Source organism: Gymnoscopelus microlampas (genome assembly GCF_963454915.1).
Source record: "Gymnoscopelus microlampas genome assembly, chromosome: 9".
Classification (NCBI taxonomy): Eukaryota; Metazoa; Chordata; class Actinopteri; order Myctophiformes; family Myctophidae; genus Gymnoscopelus; species Gymnoscopelus microlampas.
Window position 1 is genome coordinate 3,667,244 of NC_139946.1, and position 20,047 is coordinate 3,687,290.

Here is a 20,047-nt window from a genome sequence, read left to right on the forward strand (position 1 = left end):
GTGTGTGTGTGTGTCTGTGTGTGTGTGTGTGTGTGTGTGTGTGTGTGTTCTCTATTAAGCTACGCACATCAGATCATTACGGCTTTCTGTTAAGTATGAGCATCAGCCATAGAGCACCGAAGTTTGACGTAATTTACACATCCTACCTGGGTCGCCTTTTTTCCCCCCCATTCTGAATTCCCATAGACGTGAACACATTGATTGCCAAGATATTAAACATAGTTTTCTATCCCCTTGCCAGCGTATAATTACCTCAATCCGATGATATTTGAAACGCTGTGGAACCGACATTGTGTCCCAAAACCACAAATAGTCCACGAGGGATCTGTGTAGCCATAGGAACGACAACGTTCCAACCGCAATCCGCCATTTTGGGGCTTCGGCCCGCTGAAAACTAGTGGTTTTCAAGGCAAAAAAAAGAAACTGAGTTACAGCTGATTTTCTGAAAATCCCAAAGAGGAAGCGGATGGCTTCCTGTTTTTTTGGAACAACGTCACATCCACATTCTACTTCTCTGAATGACGATCGATCATTCCAAAGCTGTGTTAGGTCGCCCCTTGTGGAATTTTCCCCCAAAAAATGAAAGAACGCATCAATGCGATCTTGGCCATCAAGTGATGGATGTGAAAGAACGCATCAATGTGATCTTGGCAATCAATGTGTTAATATCGCGTCAAATAAGAACTGTGTTCCAAAAATAAACAAATGACCCCGGTGGTTTGACTCTTATGGATATAAAGCATCAACTGACGGTGAGAAAACGCTAATGTTACTTCCACCGAATTAGTTACATTTTCGCCAGAAACAGACTGTATCAAATATGAGTGACTGACTATCATAAACGATACAGAGCCACCTCCCGACAATGTCGCCGAGACAGTTTGTTTATTTTTGGACCACAATTCTTATATGAGACGATTCTAAGATGACCCAATGTTGTTCTCCATAGAGAAATGACTTCCACGACCCAGGGGATGAACGAGTGACATCAGGACTTCTGCACTATATGGAAAGAGAGCGAGAAGTCAAGATGCTGCAGAGAAAGGTAGGAGAAAGTAATTCCATTGTGCTCCACGCACGCGCACACACACACACACACACACACACACACACACACACACACACACACACACACACACACACACACACACACACACACACACACACACACACACACACACACACACACACACACACACACACACACAGACCTTCATTCAGCCCAGTTTGTGGGTCCTTGACTCAGGGCGTGTGATGATAATGGGCGACCGCTCCACCTGCGCCATCACAGTAATGACGGACATCACAGAGAGAGGTGGAGGAGAAGGAGAACAAAGAGACCAGACTGACTGGAGGATTGATGGGAGGAATTCAAGGCAGATATAGACCGTGGGCCTTGTGTTGCCTTGAGACATTCTCCAACACTATAGCAAACCTTTTAATGTCATGGACTCCCTTAACTCTGAGAGCCTACACAGGGCTCATCACAAATATTTTGGGGTGGTCCCTGCTGTTCTGCCTGGAACACTTTTCACTCTTATTTACAATTAAGCATCAAAATAAGGATACAACAAAAGTGAGCACTGAGGAAGAGTGGGCACCTTGATGTAAAATGTACTATTTTGTCCAACAATTTGTTGAAAAATGGTCTTAAGTAATGTAAAGTATACATGATTTGAACATCCATAGTACATCATTATCAGCATTAAATTGACCCTTCAACTTCTTGTTTATGCCCAGAATGATTGGATATAAAGGTTTCGTAGCAACTGTAGACATATTAGACCTTAATTGTAAAATGTTAAATCATGTTCTAATCATGAATACTTTACATTGCACACAAGGCGGTTTTCTAAATGATTACATATTTTTAATTTTTTTGACCAAATAGCCAATTTTACATCGAGGTGCCAACTCTTCCTGTTACCTTATAAAGATGTCTGATGATAATCTTCTCTTGCATATGCCCCGACGTTGCGCAGATCTACAACCTCACAATGCATCGGTCCGCCCCATGTTGTGAGCTTGTAGATCGGCTATTTTCAGTGTGCAACCCCGTTGTACGACAAAGTACACATCTGGCTTTAGTTAACTTGGGCTCACTGCTCACCTTTCTTTTGGAAGAAATTAGTAATTTTTGTTCTCATTCCTTTCTTTTCTTTTCTAAAAACCTGGTTTCCCTTTCTTAGGGAAATACATTATTATTGAGCCTACTCTACAGCATCAGCTGCGTTTAGAGACGACTCGCCTCATTTGCTTTGAACGACGTCACGACGACAGCCTGCTTTCCAAAAGCCTGCTTTACATTTACTTTTCGGTGTTCATATCCTGTCTAGAGCCCGTCTATTAAAATCCAGTTATTCACACACACACACACACACACACACACACACACACACACACACACACACACACACACACACACACACACACACACACGCAGGGAGCGGGCTAAACCATTCTTACCTTTTGTAACGGGAGAGGAGCCACAGAGAGCCTCATTTATTAAAGTTTTCCATTTGTACACTCTCAGAGTTACAGACCTGTAAGGGACCGTTTGGAACCCCCTAAAGGAACCCTGAGGTTCCCAGGACCCCACCTTTGAGAACCACTGTGCTAAAGCTATGCCAAAACACATTTTAGCTTGTAATGCCTAAAATAGGGACACCTTGTGGTTCTCTCTCTGTCTCTGTGTGTGTGTGTGTGTGTGTGTGTGTGTGTGTGTGTGTGTGTGTGTGTGTGTGTGTGTGTGTGTGTGTGTGTTGACCAACAACAATGACATCAGCAACATCAGAAGTGGATCACAGTCATTAGCCGTCGTCGCGTTGGAGGCTAAATATCTGTAACATGTTCCGCCGTGGGGAAATCATTTGGAAGCATCTTGAGAGGAAAGAGATTTTTTTTAAATAAGCTACTTTTTGATTAACCCATTAAGACCGGGAACGCACATGTGTCATATTTAAGATTTCTTTGGCTATTCAAAAATAGCAGATCTACAAGCTCATAGCGCGGCACCGAGCTTGTGCGGCACTATGAGCTTGTAGATCTACTATTTTTGAAAAATCATGAAAATGTGTGCAAATCTTTGAATATACATATTTTTTAAGCGAACATTTGTAACTCAAATCTTTGCTTCTGGGGATTCTACAGATGTCTTCTAATTCCTTTTTCATGTCAAGGACCTCCAAAATTATATGTATTTTGCCGCGGACTGTATATATATATTAAGAGATTTGCGCACATTTTCACAATTAAAAAAAAAATAGCAGATATACAAGCTCATAGCGCGCCACTCGGTGCCGCACTATGAGCTTGTATATGTGCTATTTTTGAATAGCCCAAAGAAATCTAAAAATGACGCAGATGCGTTCCCGGTCTTAATGTGTTAACACACCACGCTTTAATGTGGCTCCGCGATCTCCGCCACAGAGGAACGCCAAGGGAGGGAAGGAGGGAGGGAGTCGGTGTGAATCCCCAAATCAAACAGCAATATATTCTACACTGTGTACCAATTACTTTTTATGATTATCTCAAACCTATAGGTGGGTGTGACTGAGGGGGATTGCTCTCTCATCTCCTGCCATGAAGGGGTGGGTGTGTGTGTGTGTGTGTGTGTGTGTGTGTGTGTGTGTGTGTGTGTGTGTGTGTGTGTGTGTGTGTGTGTGTGTGCGTGTGCGTGCACGCGTGCGATCGTGATGTGTGAATATGAATAATGCCGGCCATGGCTGCTCTAATCTGAAGGCTGCAGCATGATCAGCTGTTATGTTTTATTCATCTGGGAGTCTGCCACCAGCTAATGGAAGTGTGTGTGTGTGTGCGTGTGTGTGTGTGTGTACCTGTACTTCTCACGTATGTACGGTATGCGTTTATGCATGACGCATATGAGTGAGGTTCATAGTCCCCCTGCGTCTGGAACCACAGCAGGTGGCTTCATAGGAATTGAGAGGCAAGGAGAAAAAAAAAGAAAACAAACTAGAAAAAGTGTGCTCCTCAGAGCACAGGTCTCCACCGGGCTGGGTTGACTATACCGTAAACTTTGGAAGGCAGTCTTAGCCAATTGGAATGGGATCTGAAAAATCGGACTCATACATCTTGATCACATGACCCCAGAGATAATGTGTACTGGTTTCTGTGAGTTTTGGACAAAATCTGTAGGAATAGTAGCACTATGGCAGAAAATGTAATCTGGGAATTACTAGGAATCCTTGGAAAGAAATATGTTGACTGTAGCCTACGACCTACGGTTCAAGAGTTAAAGGCCAAAACGTGAAGTGGGCTGTTGTAGTGCAACTATGAGGATATTTGAAAAAAAAAAATGGGATGGAGGTTGAATATGTGTTCAAAGTTTCATGGCAATCGGAGGCTGCGTTCTTGATTTCATGATTTGATCATTTTTGTTCAAAACGGGCCACTCCTGCAAACTTTAGATGACAATCTTAGCCAATCAGGATGGAATATGAAACATCCGACAGATCCATCTTGATCACGTGACTAGAGATAATGTGTACCGATTTGCATGATGTTTGCACAAAATCTGTAGGAGTAATATAAAAAAGGTTGTTAGGAAAAATCTGCCTCCTGGTCACACTAGCAGGCAGTTTTGAAAAAAATTGGGGCAGAGGTTTTCCCTTGGCCTCCAGGGAGTGTGCGTGCAAAGTTTCGCGCCATACATTTACCATTCCAGCACTATTTGAACTTTGGCTATTTTTTATACATTTCTGAACACTTGTGAAATGGGACTTTTCTTTAAGTACATTTTGATGCCAATATGTTGTACTTGTACTCAAGTAAATTTTGAATACTGGACTTTTACTTGTAACAGAGTATTTCTGCATTGCAGTATTGATACTTTTACTTAAAGAGGTGGTGCCATGGTTTTGCACTTTTTTCTGTTTTTCATGTGTCTATGAAGTTGATAGAACTTCATTAAGCCCCCTGGTGGTGTTTTTATGGTGTTTTATGTCTTCTCTGACTATTTTGAGTTTCTACCTGGAGGCTGAAACCGTTTCTATTGGTCAAACGTGCCAATAGAAAAACAGCCCTTTAGTGACATAGTCAAATTGTACCCTCCCCCTCATTATCATAACAGAACAGGGGTGGGCATGAGGAGGAGGAGGGACTAGGACAGGTGGGTGGTGCTAAGGTGGTGGAGGAGGTGCTAAGGTGAGAACCAGGTATACTTAATGAACTGGAGGCGTGTCCACATAAAAACATAATTTTAGCAATTTATGTACACTTTTTTTGAAAAAAATCTTCCTCCTAGTATAACCATAATACCTGATGATTATGTTTTAGGGGGAGGAAAAATCACTGAAAATCACGGCACCCCGTCTTTAAGTAAAACATTAGAGTACCTTTTCCACCACTGATGGATACATGCTGAAACATTGAACTCCCTCTCACTCGTTATTCCCCAAATAAGCCAATGGAAAGAGTGAACCCTCTTGAAATGTTGCCTTTGTTTAGTTTTTTTTGTCAGTTTTCTTTTAACTATTGTTCCATTTGCTGTAAGAGTTATTGGTCCGCTAAACACTCCATCTGAAAAGGCTGTTTTCCATAACAGCATTAATTTGCAAGAAGGCAATATTGTGGGAAGGCAAAAATCCCCCTCACTATAAATCAGCCGAGTTGTTTGGTTAGACGAGGACTGCCCCTGTGTGTTGTTTTTACACATTAGTCTCAGCCAAATCCTTATCGTCTCTGTCGGGTGGAAACCTCATAGGTCCAAAACTGTTACTTTTCAGGATTCTAATTCAAGAGCATCAAAAGTAGCAGATCTACAAGCTTGAGCTTGCAGATCTGCTACTTCTGATGCTTTTGTGTTTTTTTTTGTAAATTAATGCCCTGCTGTAATGTAAGGCATTAAAGGTAGTAGGGTAAGTGATATGTTTTGGTTAAAACAAAACGTTTTTTTGTTAAAAGGTTAAAGCAGTGAAAGCACTATATTCTGATAGTAATCATTGCTATAGAGTGTTTGTTCAGTAACAGGAGTGTCCCTGTCTCTCCAGCTCATTAATAAACAGAAAATAAAGGTTCAGGTAGGTGACAAACTTTCAGCCAATCAGGAGAGAGTGCCCATTTATCAGTTCCAGTTCCGATTTTGTCTGCTCATTTCTTAGTGTCATCACTTCCAATTACACTTGTTTAATCTGTATCCTGACTGAGTTCTCTATCCTGATTGGATAAAAATGGTAGCCTGACCTGAAAATGCATTCTCTGTTTTACAAGGAACTGGAGAGACATGGAGCCTCCTGTTATTGAGCAAACACTCTATATCAATGAGTACTATCAGAATATAGAGCTATTTAACACTTACTTTAACCAAAAAAAAATCACTTACCCTACCTTTAAATTTACAAAAACAACACAAAAAGTTAGAACAGAGAAAAGAGGTTTCGGACAGTGATCTTTTGCTGAATTTCTGCCGACAATAGAATTCACAACGCGAGCTTGCAGATCGGCCATTTCCTGCACACGTCTCCATCGCACGACGCATTCTAGGCTTTAAACGTTCCTATCTTCACTGAGCTTGTGCTGAGTGCGTGCCGTGCGCCTCTTATGTGAACCCCGGCGTCTGCGGGCCAGACGCTACATCAGCAGAGATGGGTAGGAAGGAACATTTAACCTCTGACCCCTACAAAACCCTGCTTGCTGACACTGGCTTAAATTTCACAGCACACGCACACACGCGCGCACACACACACACACACACACACACACACGTGCACACACACACACACACACACACACACACACACACACACACACACACACACACACACACACACACACACACACACACACACACACACACACACACACACACACACATGTGCACACACACACACACACACGCGCGCGCACACGCACACTACACAGACGGCAAGCTACAGAATCTAATTATCTCTCTCTCACACACATGTGCGTGTGGCAGAGTGGCTGCTCCACTCAGAGCCTCTGCCTGAAGACCAAAAGCCTAATATCTCAGTCCAGGGGGAATTCCCCTTGTAGGCTAGTGGTTAAGGCGTTTGGCTGTTCCTTCCCGTGTGGTTCAAATCCCGGCCGTTGCACAAGCTATCTCATTCTATGTCTCTCTGTCTCACACACACGCACGCACGCACGCACGCACGCACGCGCACGCACGCGCAGTGGTGGAAACAGTACTCAAATGTTTTACTTAAATAAAAGTATTAATACTGCAATGTAGAAGTGCTCTGCTACAAGTAAAAGTCTGGAATTCAAAATTAACTTGAGTAAAATTACAAAAGTATTGGTATCAAAATGTACTTAAAGTACCAAAAGTAAAAGTACTCAAATGTTTGAAAATAGCAGATCTACAAGCTCACTTGTGAGCTTGTAGATCGGCTATTTTCAAATAGCCTATGTACAAAATAGGGCTGAAGTGGTTAATGTATGTTTTATAATGTAATAATTTATATCCGCAGAGTACATTATTCAAATAATTGCAGTGGAGTAAAAGTACGATATTTGCCTCTGAGATGTTTTGGAGTTGAAGTAAAAGTATAGACAATTGGAAATACTCCAGTAAAGTAAAAGTACCTCAAAATTGTACTTAAGTACAGTACTTGAGTAAATGTACTTAGTTTCTTTACACCACTACACGCAGGCACGCTCGGACGGACGGACGCACGCGCACGCACGCAGATACACACAAACAAACCAGTCGGCCCTACAATTCCATGGGTTAACCTCCTGCCTTTTTTTCCCTGTACCCTCGATCCTCATCATCTCAACCTCTCGACAAACGGTCTCTTCTCCTGCTCGCGGCCGCTCAGCAAGCGGCCACGATTAATGAGCTTTTACAGGCCGATCTGATCTGCCTCGGGATGGGACGCGTCTGATAAGCACTTTCTGCTCCGACTGGAAATATAATTACCTGAGAATGAACACACACACACACACACACACACACGCACACGCACACGCACACGCACACACACACGCACACACTCGAGAAAGCCCAGGTTAATATCTCCCCCCACTAATTAGAAATGTTCTGACGAGAGCCATTTTGTTTGGAAGTTGGAGAACGCGCTCTGCACTTGTTGTCGGCTGTTTCAGAGTCGGAGAAGAAACTCTTGATAATTAAATCTATTCAATGATACGCTTTAGTGAGCGTGTGCTCGTGTGTTTAACCCACTGAGACCTGAGGCCGCCGATTCTAAAAATGCCTTCTAAATCAGTAGTTCTCAAAGGTTTTTTTTTTTGCCAAGGACCTCCAAAAGGATATGTATATGGCCGCGGACCCCCTGTCTGAAAATGTGTTGTGCCAGGGACCCCCGGAAGAGAAGATTTGTGTTAAATTTTTGTGATGAAGTTTTTAATTTATTATGTTATGTCATTTTACGATTTTTCAAGATTTTTCAAGATTGTTCACGATTTTTCAAGATTAGCAGATCTTTAAAAAATAGCAGATGTAGTGACGCGCTGTGAGCTTGTAGATCTGCTATTTTTGAACATAATGACACAGATGCTCTCCCGGTTTGAAGGGGTTAATAACATGCTCCGATGCTCTTAATGAGTGAGCGATGCAGCGGGCGACGCAAAGACGAGGAGGTCCTCGTACCTCGCGCGTTCGTTCACACGCGTCCGACGACGATATACGCGGCGCACCGTAATCTGTTCTCTCCCCTCCTCCTCCACCCAAATGACAGTTAACACACTCAATTATCAATCTGGTCCTCCGCATCCGCACTCCACTCGCTGTCAATGCACGGCTCAAGTGTCTCTGTAACAACTTCATCACGGGGAAGTAGATGGGGGAAGAAACCGCTTTCGGGACGAAAGTAATTTCCGGCACGTAATAGCATTTCAATGCCCTTGCGTCCTGCGGCTGGGGAGTGGATGGAATCCGCTGAATGAAGTATAAAGACCAGTGGTGTGAAAAGGACTCAAATGTTTCACTTAAGGAAAAGTATCAATACTGCAATGTAGAAATATACTCTGTTACATACAAGTAAACGTCTGGAATTCATTATTTACTTGAGTAAAAGTACAAAAGTATGTACTTAAAGTACCAAAAGTAAAAGTACTAAAATGTTTGAAAATAGCAGATCTACAAGCTCACAACGCGTTGTGAGCCTGTAGATCGGCTATTTTCAAATAGCCTGGGTATAAGAAGGGCTGAAGTGTATGTTAATGTATGTTTTATAATGTAATAAATAATGTACATCTGCAAAGTAACTAGTAAGTTCTCAAACAATTGTAGTGGAGTAAAAGTACAATATTTGCCTCTGAGATGTAGCGGAGTAGAAGTAAAAGTATAGACAATTGGAAATACTCCAGTAAAGTAAAAGTACCTCAAAATTGTACTTAAGTACAGCACTTGAGTAAATGTAGTTAAGTTACTTTACACCACTGATAAAAAAAAACTATTGCCTGACAATGCACAACTTTCAAGAACGACGGGGGTTGGTCTCCCGTGTTAATGTGTGAGCGTGTTACGTGCGTTTCTTCATGCATTTGGTACTTTTTTAAGCGAGCGTATTAGTGCCTGAGCACATGCCGCAGTCGGCACCGAGTTGAGCCAGCCCGCCGCCCGTCTGGTTTATTGCCGCCGCCATAGCAACGGCCATACGTGGAGATGGAGATGACGTTTATGGCGGGCGATGCGCTCAACGTCCTTGTTTAGACGAGAGAGGAGGCGAACGAGGGACACAGTTGAAAAAGATGCAGAGAGAATGAGGTGGGAGTGGGGGGATGGGTACTTGGGAAGAGTTTTTAAAATCCTGTTTGTTTGTTAGGCAAGTTCTGCAGAGCTGGCGTTTGTCTCTCAGTCTCTCCCTTTTTGTGAGATAGGCTTTAAGCACTAATCTGTGAGTCGGTTTGGTTCCATTTGTACACTCTCAGAGTTACAAATAGATAAACTAACACTTATAATTTGACTGTGGAGTAGGCTACAGTACATCTTGACAAAGGGTTATACATCACATTATTTTCAAGATAGTTTTGAAGGCAGTATTGCTTTTTTCATTAAGGACATCTCAGTGGATGGGATGGAGTAAGACACATGGAATCCTAGTTAAATTACTCAAATACACAGAACATTATTGGGCACAAGTCAGATACAAGGCATGACTCAGCATAATGATTTGTCAGAAGACGTGGGTAATCAATCAGGGCCCAGTATTCGAATATGGGAGACTGTAATTGGTAGTTGGTTGTAGGTCTAACCAATTGCGTCGTTTTGCATTGTTTTGATCCCGCCCCTTGGGAAAAAAAACTTCCTCATGGAAGTACCAGACTCATATCCACGCAGTGATATAGTCTGGCTACGCCAGGCTAACGCAGATGGACACGCACAGGAAGCCAGAGGAGCCGGGGTTCGAAGTGGGAACCTTCCAGTTCCAAGACAGCCACTCTACGTCCTCTATATCTGCCAATAGCCATATTCACACGACGGCCATTTTGCTCTTTTCATCATACTCAGAGGATGATGTAAGAGCAAAATGGCCGACGTGTGAATATGGTCCATTCTCAGTATTTCCTCCCCTTTCTCCCTCGCAGCAAACCCCGCAGACGGCTCTCCCTTTGAGGTCCCCGCGGACTGTTTATGCGTTCATATATTCCTGTTCCTTCCCTGTCGTCTGAGTGCGTGTGGAGTCTGTCTGGAGCTAATCTCCGTGTTAGGGAGGGCTGAATAAGCCCGTCTTTGTCAGGGCATTAGGTTTGGAAGGGAATGAATACATTAAATGATAAATGGATGGCGGAGTGTCATCTGCGTATAGTGCGACACCCCTTCACTCCCTGTCCTCCTAATACTTCTGCTCTCCTCCTCCGCCACTTCCCGTCTGCCTCTCCTACTTTGCTGCGTGACATCTACACAGTCAAAGATTTGTGTTACAAAATTCAAAATAATTCTATTTCTTAAAAAATAAAAAGCACATGTTTCTGAACTTGTATATCTGCTATTTTTGAATAGCCAACGCTAAAATCTAAAATGGCACAGATACTTTCCTGGTAAATTACAGTTTTTGGCCATTGTAATGACTTAAATCACTCACTCCAGAGGGCCACATTGCATATTACTGTCAGGCCATTCTATGTCACACAAAAGTAGCAAAAATAGCCGATCTACAAGTTCAAAACTTGAGCTTGTAGATCTGCTATTTTTTTAATTGAAATTCTTATTTTGTTTTGCTATTTTTTTTATTTTTATTAATTTCAAATGCATTTAGTTATACTTATGTTAACTTAATGAACTTCAATACAAATACATTGGACATAAAAAAGACAATAGAATTGTAATACTAGTGCATGTTTGGAATTGTAACAGCTGAAATCAATATCAGTATTCCGATATTAACCTGCGTGCCGCATTAAGTGAAAGGTGGGGGCCGCATGTGGCCACCGGGCCACCAGTTGCCCATGTATGACTTAAATTAAGACTGCAGACTTGTGTAGAAGTGAAAGTGTGTGTGTGTGTGTGTGTGTGTGTGTTGCACATATATGTTATCATAAGATGCTATCATAGATGTTGGTATAAAGGCTCAGTAGAACCCCAACAAGGTACCTCTACACCTCGCTCGGACCGGGCTTCGTTCGCGCTTAACACCCAGACAGCCATAATAATCATGAAGGGGAAGGCAGTCAGTACGTGAGAGAGAGAGAGCAGAGGAGGAAGAGAGGATGCTGCTATTAGGTGGAATGTGGTAGCTGCTAGGGAGAGGAGAGAGAGAGAGAGAGAGAGAGAGAGAGCTTGCTGACTCCGAGCTGTGCAGCGCTGAACCGTTAGCTTGCGTCTCCCTCTCTCCCTCTCTCTCTCTCTCTCTCTCTCTCTCTCTCTCTGTGAGCAGCATCTATAGGCTGCATACCGGTGTAGCGTAGCCACGCTAGCCCCCCCCCCCCCCCCCCCCAGCACTACTCCAACTCAGTCAGCTGGTACTACCCCCCCCCCCCCACACACATGCACACACTCTCCATCCACAGTCCTGTTTAGCCCATAGCTCCATCACAAGTCTCTTCAGGTTCTCCCTGGCTGTAGCTGAGGATTTCCTGCCACTGCACGGATTCTCTCTCTCAATCTCTCTCTCTCTCTCTCTCTCTCTCTCTCTCTCTCTCTCTCGACACTCTCTCTCAGTGACTCTCGCTCTCTGCCCAGAAGAAGAAGAAGAGAGTAAGAAGTGAGAGAGAGGGCAAAAAAAAAGGAGAAGAGGAGGAGGAAGAGAAAAAGGGGAAGACCGGCTTCTGACCTTCGGACGGGGAGGGGTGGCGGAGAAGGAGCGGAGGAGCCAGACGAGTGCACAGTGGGGCGAGTCAGGAAGCCGTCAGGTGTGTTATATGAACTGCAGTGGATGAGTGAGAGAGGCGGGCGTGTGAGTGTGTGGGTGTGTGTGTGTGTGTGTGAGTGTGTGCGAGGAGGAGGGTGATGAAAAGCCGCTGCCTTGGGCTTGGCTGGGAGTAGGTAGGCGTTTAACCCATTAAAGACCTGAAGCTGATTCTACAAAATGTCTGTTTTTTAGAATGTCTTCTAAAAACTGTTTTTTTTTTTTTTTTAAACTGATGTTACTATGTCAGTGGTTCTCAAACCTTTTCATGTCAAGGACCCCACAATGTATATGCATTTGGCCAAGGACCCCCCATCTCAAAATATTTTGTTCCAGGGACCCCCCCAGAAGCAATGATTTGAGTTACAAAATGTTCGCTTGAAAAAAAAAAATATTCAAAGATTTGCACACATTTTTACGATTTCTCAAAAATAGCAGATATACAAGCTCATAGCGCGGCACTCGGTGCCGCGCTATGAGCTTGTATATCTGCTATTTTTGAATAGCCCAAGTGTAAAATAATGTTTTTTTTAGCTCAAATCAAAAAATGACACAGATGCTTCTCCAGGTCTTAATGGGTTAGAGACATGGTGAATGACTAAGCGAGCTGGAATCCTGAATAAAGATATATAAATGCGTAAGAGAGAGAGATTTGAGGTCAATTTCACGAATGTTATTGCTGGAACACCAGATTACATCATCATGCATTCCAGCTCAACTGTATGTCGAAGTAACAAAGTCTCTGCGGACGGAGGCATGAAAACAAACAAACCCCCCCCCCCCCCCCCCAAAAAAAAGACGTGTCACAAGATGAGCATTAACCCATTACGACCGGGAACGCATCTGTGTGTCATTTTTAGATGTCTTTGGCTCAAAAATTGCAGATATACAAGCTCATAGAGTGCCTATAAGCTTGTAGATCTGCTTTTTTTTTTTATTTATATATCGTGAAAATTTGTTCAAATCTTTGAATACATTTTTTTTAAAGCGAACATTTGTAAAATATGTTGTTCCAGGGACCTCCCAGAAGAAAAGATTTGCACACATTTTCACGATTTTTTCAAAAAGTAGCAGATCTACAAGCTCGTAGCGCGGCACTCGGATAAGCTATGAGCTTGTAGATCTGCTATTTTTTGGATAGCCCAAAGAAATCTTAAAATGACACACAACAGATGCGTTCCCGGTCTTAATGGGTTAAAGAGAGATATTCTTCTGAGGCGTGTCGCGGATAGATGGATGTTTGCACCTAGAAACGGATATTGATGTGAAGAGGGGAGGAAGAGCTGGAGATGGATAGCAAGAAACAAGAGGGAGATGTATGTTTCTGCCAGTTAGAATACACAGGGAGGATGACAGGGCTGTGTGTGTGTGTGTGTGTGTGTGTGTGTGTGCGTGTTTATACTGGCGGTGGTATCAGGGTATCAATCACAATGGGCTGGGCGCTGCCTCAAGGCTGCTAGCTGCAAAAAGAAGCTGTTGCAGTCAGTCACTCTCTCAGAAATTCCATGCCGTGTGCGTCTGTCTGTCTGTCTGTCTCTGACTGTCTGCAGTCTGCACTGTCTGTCACATCCTGAGGGTTCATTTGGTTCATGTTTGGTTCCATCTTGTACGCTCTCTTGAGTTAAATTATCACTCTGGGTTTTCCTGTGTACATGTCTGTACAGTATATGTCCATCTCTGTGCCTGTACACAAGTGTTTGTGTGATGTATTTTCTGTGTGTGTGTGTGTGTGTGTGTGTGTGTGTGTGTGTGTGTGTGTGTGTGTGTGTGTGTATGTGTGCAGACACATTACTGTGTGCAGTGCATTATGTTTACTCATTGCCACTGTAGTTTGTAATCCATAAGAAGATAAAGGAGCCATTGTTCGAGCTCAGGCAATGACGTTTCTTCCAGTAATTTAGTTTCTCCACTGGGTGTGAAATGTCAGGTCTCGGCTCTATATGTAAAGTGTTCAGATAGCTTGTTGTGATTTGGCACCATAATAAAACTGAATTGAGTTGAATTGAACCAACCCCTGGAGGCTGTCTCATTCCCGTTGCGCATATCCATGTGATGGACTTGGAAAGCAGCACCTTTGTGAGGGTGTCAAGGAGGTAAACCCCAGAACGCTCGCCCCAAAACGGCGCACTTGCCCCTAATTTTTTGAGCGGAACATTTGCCTCCAGCGGCGGACCACTCGCCCCGCGTGGCGCGGACCGCTCGCCCCCCTCTTGGTGAGAACAGACTAGCCTATATAGCTAGGCACAGTGTTAATTTTGACAGCAAATTTTGATTTAGTTTTAGTCATAGTCTTTTGAATAAAATTCCATTTAGTTTTAGTCATATTTTAGTCAGCTGAAATGTTTTACTGTTAGTCTAGTTTTAGTCGACTAAATATCACACGATTTTAGTCGACTAAATCTACAGTTGATTTAGTCGACTAAAATGTATGTTGGCGGTGCCTTGATGGCGTCGTAATGGCCGATTTTACACTTGGTTGCATGCTGAAAATAGCAGATCTACAAGTAGTTAGTTTTATTTAGTTTTAGTCAGTGAAAAAAGGTAGTCGACGAACATTTTTCGTCATAGTTTTAGTCGACGAAATCAACACTGGCTTGGCAAAAAACTGAGCCGCGTCGTCTGAAACGGACTTGAGCCACGAGAGGCACGGGCGGGCGAGCTCAGGCGAGCGGCGAAGTCCAGCTTTGGCCGACTCGGCGCCGTTCCAGTTACGTCCCGAGGACAGAATCGTATATCATCTCGAAGGCCTCCAAGATTCTTTACGATTTCTTTAGAAGAAATATAGCCTTAAAATGATATATCCCTGAGTGAAATTTTAAGCAGAATTTTAAGCACACACACACACACACACTGTGTGTGTGTGTGTGTGTGTGTGTGTGTGTGGCAATGACAGACATTTGGCGAGGAGAGGTGGGAGGACGCCTTGAATGGAAAAAAAAGCAATTAAAACGTCTGTGAAGAAATCCACAAGTCATTACATCTGCTCTGAGCTAACCGCGGGCCTTGCCGTGGATTTGTGACTTTACGCGTGTGTCTGTGTGTGTGTGTGTGTTTGTGCGCAGGAGGGCGTGCTTTTATGAAAGTCGCCAACTGATGAGCATGCCCTGAAGATGCTCTTCTTCCTCTCCCTCTCTCTCTCTCTCTCTCTCTCTCTCTCTCTCTCTCTGTCATTCTCTCTCTGTCATTCTCTTCTTCTCTTTCCTGTTGTTCCCACACACCACAACAAATCTGTGAGATCATGCAGCGTCACGGATCTACTGAGAATTGAGGTCTAATCCAGCCTGTCCTACTATGACTCAGCACACACACACGCATACATACACGCACACACAGATAACATTGCAGAATAGCACTTTATAATAAACACAGTAGAAATATAATCACTTGCATGCGTTTACGCACGCACACACATGGCAGGTGACAACGCAGAATCCCACATGGTAATAACAAATGCCATAATTTGCATTGCGCGCACACACACCCACGCACACACACACACACACACACACACACATACACACGCACGCACGCACGCACGCGCGCGCGCACCATGGCGACGGGTGGAGACGTGAGGTTGTTGAGATTCTGCAGTTGTTCCTGGACTGCCACAGAGGAGGGAGAAGGTGGAGAATACCGACTCTGAATATTGTCTCCCCGATGTTAGCAATAACATGACGAGTGCGGGGTGTATAACAGCCACAGTAATATTCTCTCTCTGTTTGAATGGAGCCACACACTGCCACTTGCAATATCACACTGTTTGCCGAGCCGTGTACTCCTCTGTGGGGTGATGGGAAATGCGTGTCCGTTTGTGTGTGTGTGTGTGTGTGTGTGTGTTTTCGGTGTGTATAATATGTCTGCATGTGCACAAAATGTGCGTACAGGTGCTGTGCGATGCTCATAACTTCTCCGCTCGCTTCCCCCGTATAGCGAAAATTCCATCTGTAAATCCGCGAGAGGGAAAAAAAAAATCCAATTACATTCTCCATATACACAGTCTGCCAACAAAGACACAGGCTTTTCATATTCTCTGGTTTTACAAATCTCTTTCAATCATCGAATGGTCCAAATGCACATAAAGTCGTATAGCTTTTTCTGTATTCATTTGGCAGACGGGGCTATGGGTGCGCGTGCGTGCGTATACGTGTGCGCAGTCATGCATGCGCATTCAGTTAACCCATTCAGACCGGGGACGTAGCGGGGACGTCATTTTAAGATTTCTTTGGGCTATTCAAAAATAGCAGATCTACAAGCTCGTAGCGCGGCACCGAGTGCCGCGCTACGAGCTTGTAGATCTGCTATTTTTGAAAAATTGTGATTTTTTTTTTTGCAAATCTTTGAATATATGTGTGTGTGTATGTATATATATATAGATATATATATTTTTTTTAAGCTTCTGGGGGATTCTACAAATGTCTTCTAAATCCTAACAGTTTTTTTATTTTTATTATATTGCTATAATATCAGTGGTTCTCAAACTTTTTTTTCATGTCAAGGACCACCCAAAATGTTGTTCCAGGGACCCCCCAGAAGCAAAGATTTGAGGTAAAAAAGGCTCGCTTCAAAAGTATATATATATACATTCAAAGATTAGCAAAAATGTTCATGATTTAAAAAAAGGAAAATGGCAGATCTACAAGCTCTTAGCGCGGCACTCGCGCGGCCGCGCTAAGAGCTTGTATATCTGCTATTTTTGAATAGCCAAAGTATGAATAATAATGGTTAAAGTGGTTACACACAGATGCGTTCCCGGCTTTAATGGGTTATGGGTAACTCTGTTATCCACATGGAGGTAAAAGCTTTTTTCCTGATAGATTCTGACTGAAGGAAGTCAGTTATCTGTGCAGGCATCTGGGTCTCTGTGGATTCCGTTCACAACACATATACAGTAGGGGTGGGAGACGATATGGGTATCTCACCATACGATATCTTTGGCGATATTAGGCCCTCGATAACGATAATATCACGATATTCGATATATTGCGATATCACGATATATTGCATGCATTTCACCAACGATATATATCACGATAGTCCTTGTATTCAATTCATAAACACATAAAATAGCACCAAACAGTTCAAAATCATCATCACACAAATACAGAGTCGGAAAAACAACGTATCAAAAAAAAAAAAAAAAAGTTTTTTTTTTTTTATATCGATTTTTTTCTGCAGTGTATCGATTTTTTATCGTGGGAGAAGGTATCGCGATATCGATATATCGTCCCACCCCTACAGTATGTGTGCACCTGCATACAGTATGGTTATAAGCAGCAAAAATGCACTATTATTTGTTGTGTATGACTGATTGATTGATTGATTGAAACCTTTATTTCAGGGAAATCCATTGAGACCAGGGTCTCTTTTTCAATGGTGCCCTGTGTACAAAAAGACATTTACAACAATGGTTTTACAGAGGACAACAAGGTACATATAAAAATAAAAAGGTTGCAAAAGTTATGTATTAAAACCATATATTACACCAAGCATGTGCATAGATCTTCTTCCAAAATAAGGTCAGCTAAAAATCTTTTAAAAATATCAAAAGAGACAAGAGCATCTAACTTCAGTTTTTCTTGACACCTGTTCCATATATATGGAGCATATACACTGAAGGCTGTATCTCCCAGTTTAGAATTGGTTGTAGGCACCTTCAGCAAAATGTTATTATCTTGAGATCTGGTAGCGTGACTTGAGGTATTGGGCTCTAACAGTTTTGTCAAATACAGGGGCAGTTTGCCAAGTAGTGCCTTATATGTAAACAGAGTGATATGTTGCTTTCTTCTAAGAGCCATGGAAGACCATCCTACTGAGGTGTACAATGCATTCTATTTGTCTAGGAAATGTCAAGTTCTTTATGCCCGTGGTTCTCAAACTTTTTCCAAAGATTTGAGTTACAAACGTTCGCTTTAAAAATGTACACATCCAAAGGTTTGCACACATTTTCACTATTTTTCAAAAATAGCAGATCTACAAGCTCATAGTGCGGCACTCTGTGCCGCGCTATGAGCTTGTAGATCTGCTATTTTTGAATAGCCAAAGTGTAAAAGGTTAAAGTGGTTAAAACGATTGTGACGCTATATGAACACATTTAGCTGGGGACCCCCTGGAACCCCCCCAAGGACCCCTGGGGGTCCCCGGACCCCACTTTGGGAGCCAATGCTTTATGCGGTTGTGTGTGTGTGTGTGTGTGTGTGTGTGTGAGTAACAATCTACTTAGATGAAGGTCGGAGGGAGAATGAGAGGTGAGGTAGGGTGAGAGGAGGAGGAAGAGGAAGAGAAGGAGGTAGAGAAGTGGGGGGGAAAAAGGGGGAGGACCATTTCCTTCTCTCCTCCCTGTCTGTGGTGCCATCGGGACTTTAATGAATTTCCATTTATCTCCATTCCAATGCAATCCCATCAGCCTCAGTGGGATTGCATTAGATTCTTCTTTTTTTTCTCCAGCCAACGCTAACGCTTTTCCAGCTGATGCTAACGTTGGGTGCCCAACACTTTGGTCCCAAACAACAGATAAAACTACAGTACTTACTAGATTGCCTTGGGATTTGCTGTGCACCCTCATGCTCCCCGGAGGATGGTCCTTACTGATTTATTTTTTTATTTTTTACCCCTTGTCCTTTAAAGGAGAGTGCCGGTCATTTTAGGTTGTATGTTTGATGCGTTGCTAATCACTCACCAACATTCAAAGGAACGTTGAATAAAAGGAACGTTGAACGCTGGTTGCTTGTTTCTCTCACAAAATCTGGCACACACCAGGTTCTGTGAGAGAAACAAGCAACCAGCGTCATGTCGTTCTGCACGAACGGTAGCTCATGCGGGTCATTCAGCGCATGTTTGAGTATCATGAGACTCCACGATGAGTAGTAGTAGAAAAAAAATCACACCCAGTGTGAAGTGGGCGGTGTGTGGTCATCACAACATGACTCACTTTAAAAAAAAAGGATAAATCACTTTTTTTAAAGTCCATACTGCTATTCATAGGGCTGCACATGTGTCATGTGTTTCGCTAGCCAATCACAGTCCTGAATTTGCAAAGTCAGCCAATCACATTACAGTTAGTGGTGATGACACTAGCTGTAATGCGATTGGCTGATATGAAAAAAATATCGATTTGCATTAACAATGGAAGGGTTAGGGGGTACACAATTTTTTGGGTCGGTGTCCAAAACTCACTTATTGTTGTGATTTATTTCATATAAATGTCATTTCATTAATAGTTAAAACAGTTAAAAAGGGAATGTGCTAATTTACAGTTTAAGAAACACATTATTATTTCATTGCATATTGTATTTTGAAACGGCAAGATGCCTCGACAAACCTGGAAAACAGGCAGAATTGAGGAACTGTTTCCAGGGCGAGACGGACTGACACGCTCATGCATAGTCCGTACTCCTACAGGGACTCTACTGAGAAGACCTGTGCAACTGATATATCCATTGGAAATAACTTGACTTTATTTAGAATAGAATGTGATTGCTGAACTATTGTTCATCGGGCGGGAGAATGTTGTGATTTATTTCATATAAATGTCATTTCATTAATAGTTAAAACAGTTAAAAAGGGAATGTGCTAATTTACAGTTTAAGAAACACATATTATTATTTCATTGCATATTGTATTTTGAAACCCTTATTGTGAAAGAACCACCGGAAGTGCTAAGCTATTTCATGCCGTGTTCCTTACACTCTAGAAGCTACATCCGGCTGATTTGTTGTTGTCGTTGTGCTGAAAGCGCGTTGATTTCATTCATTCGAAACGAA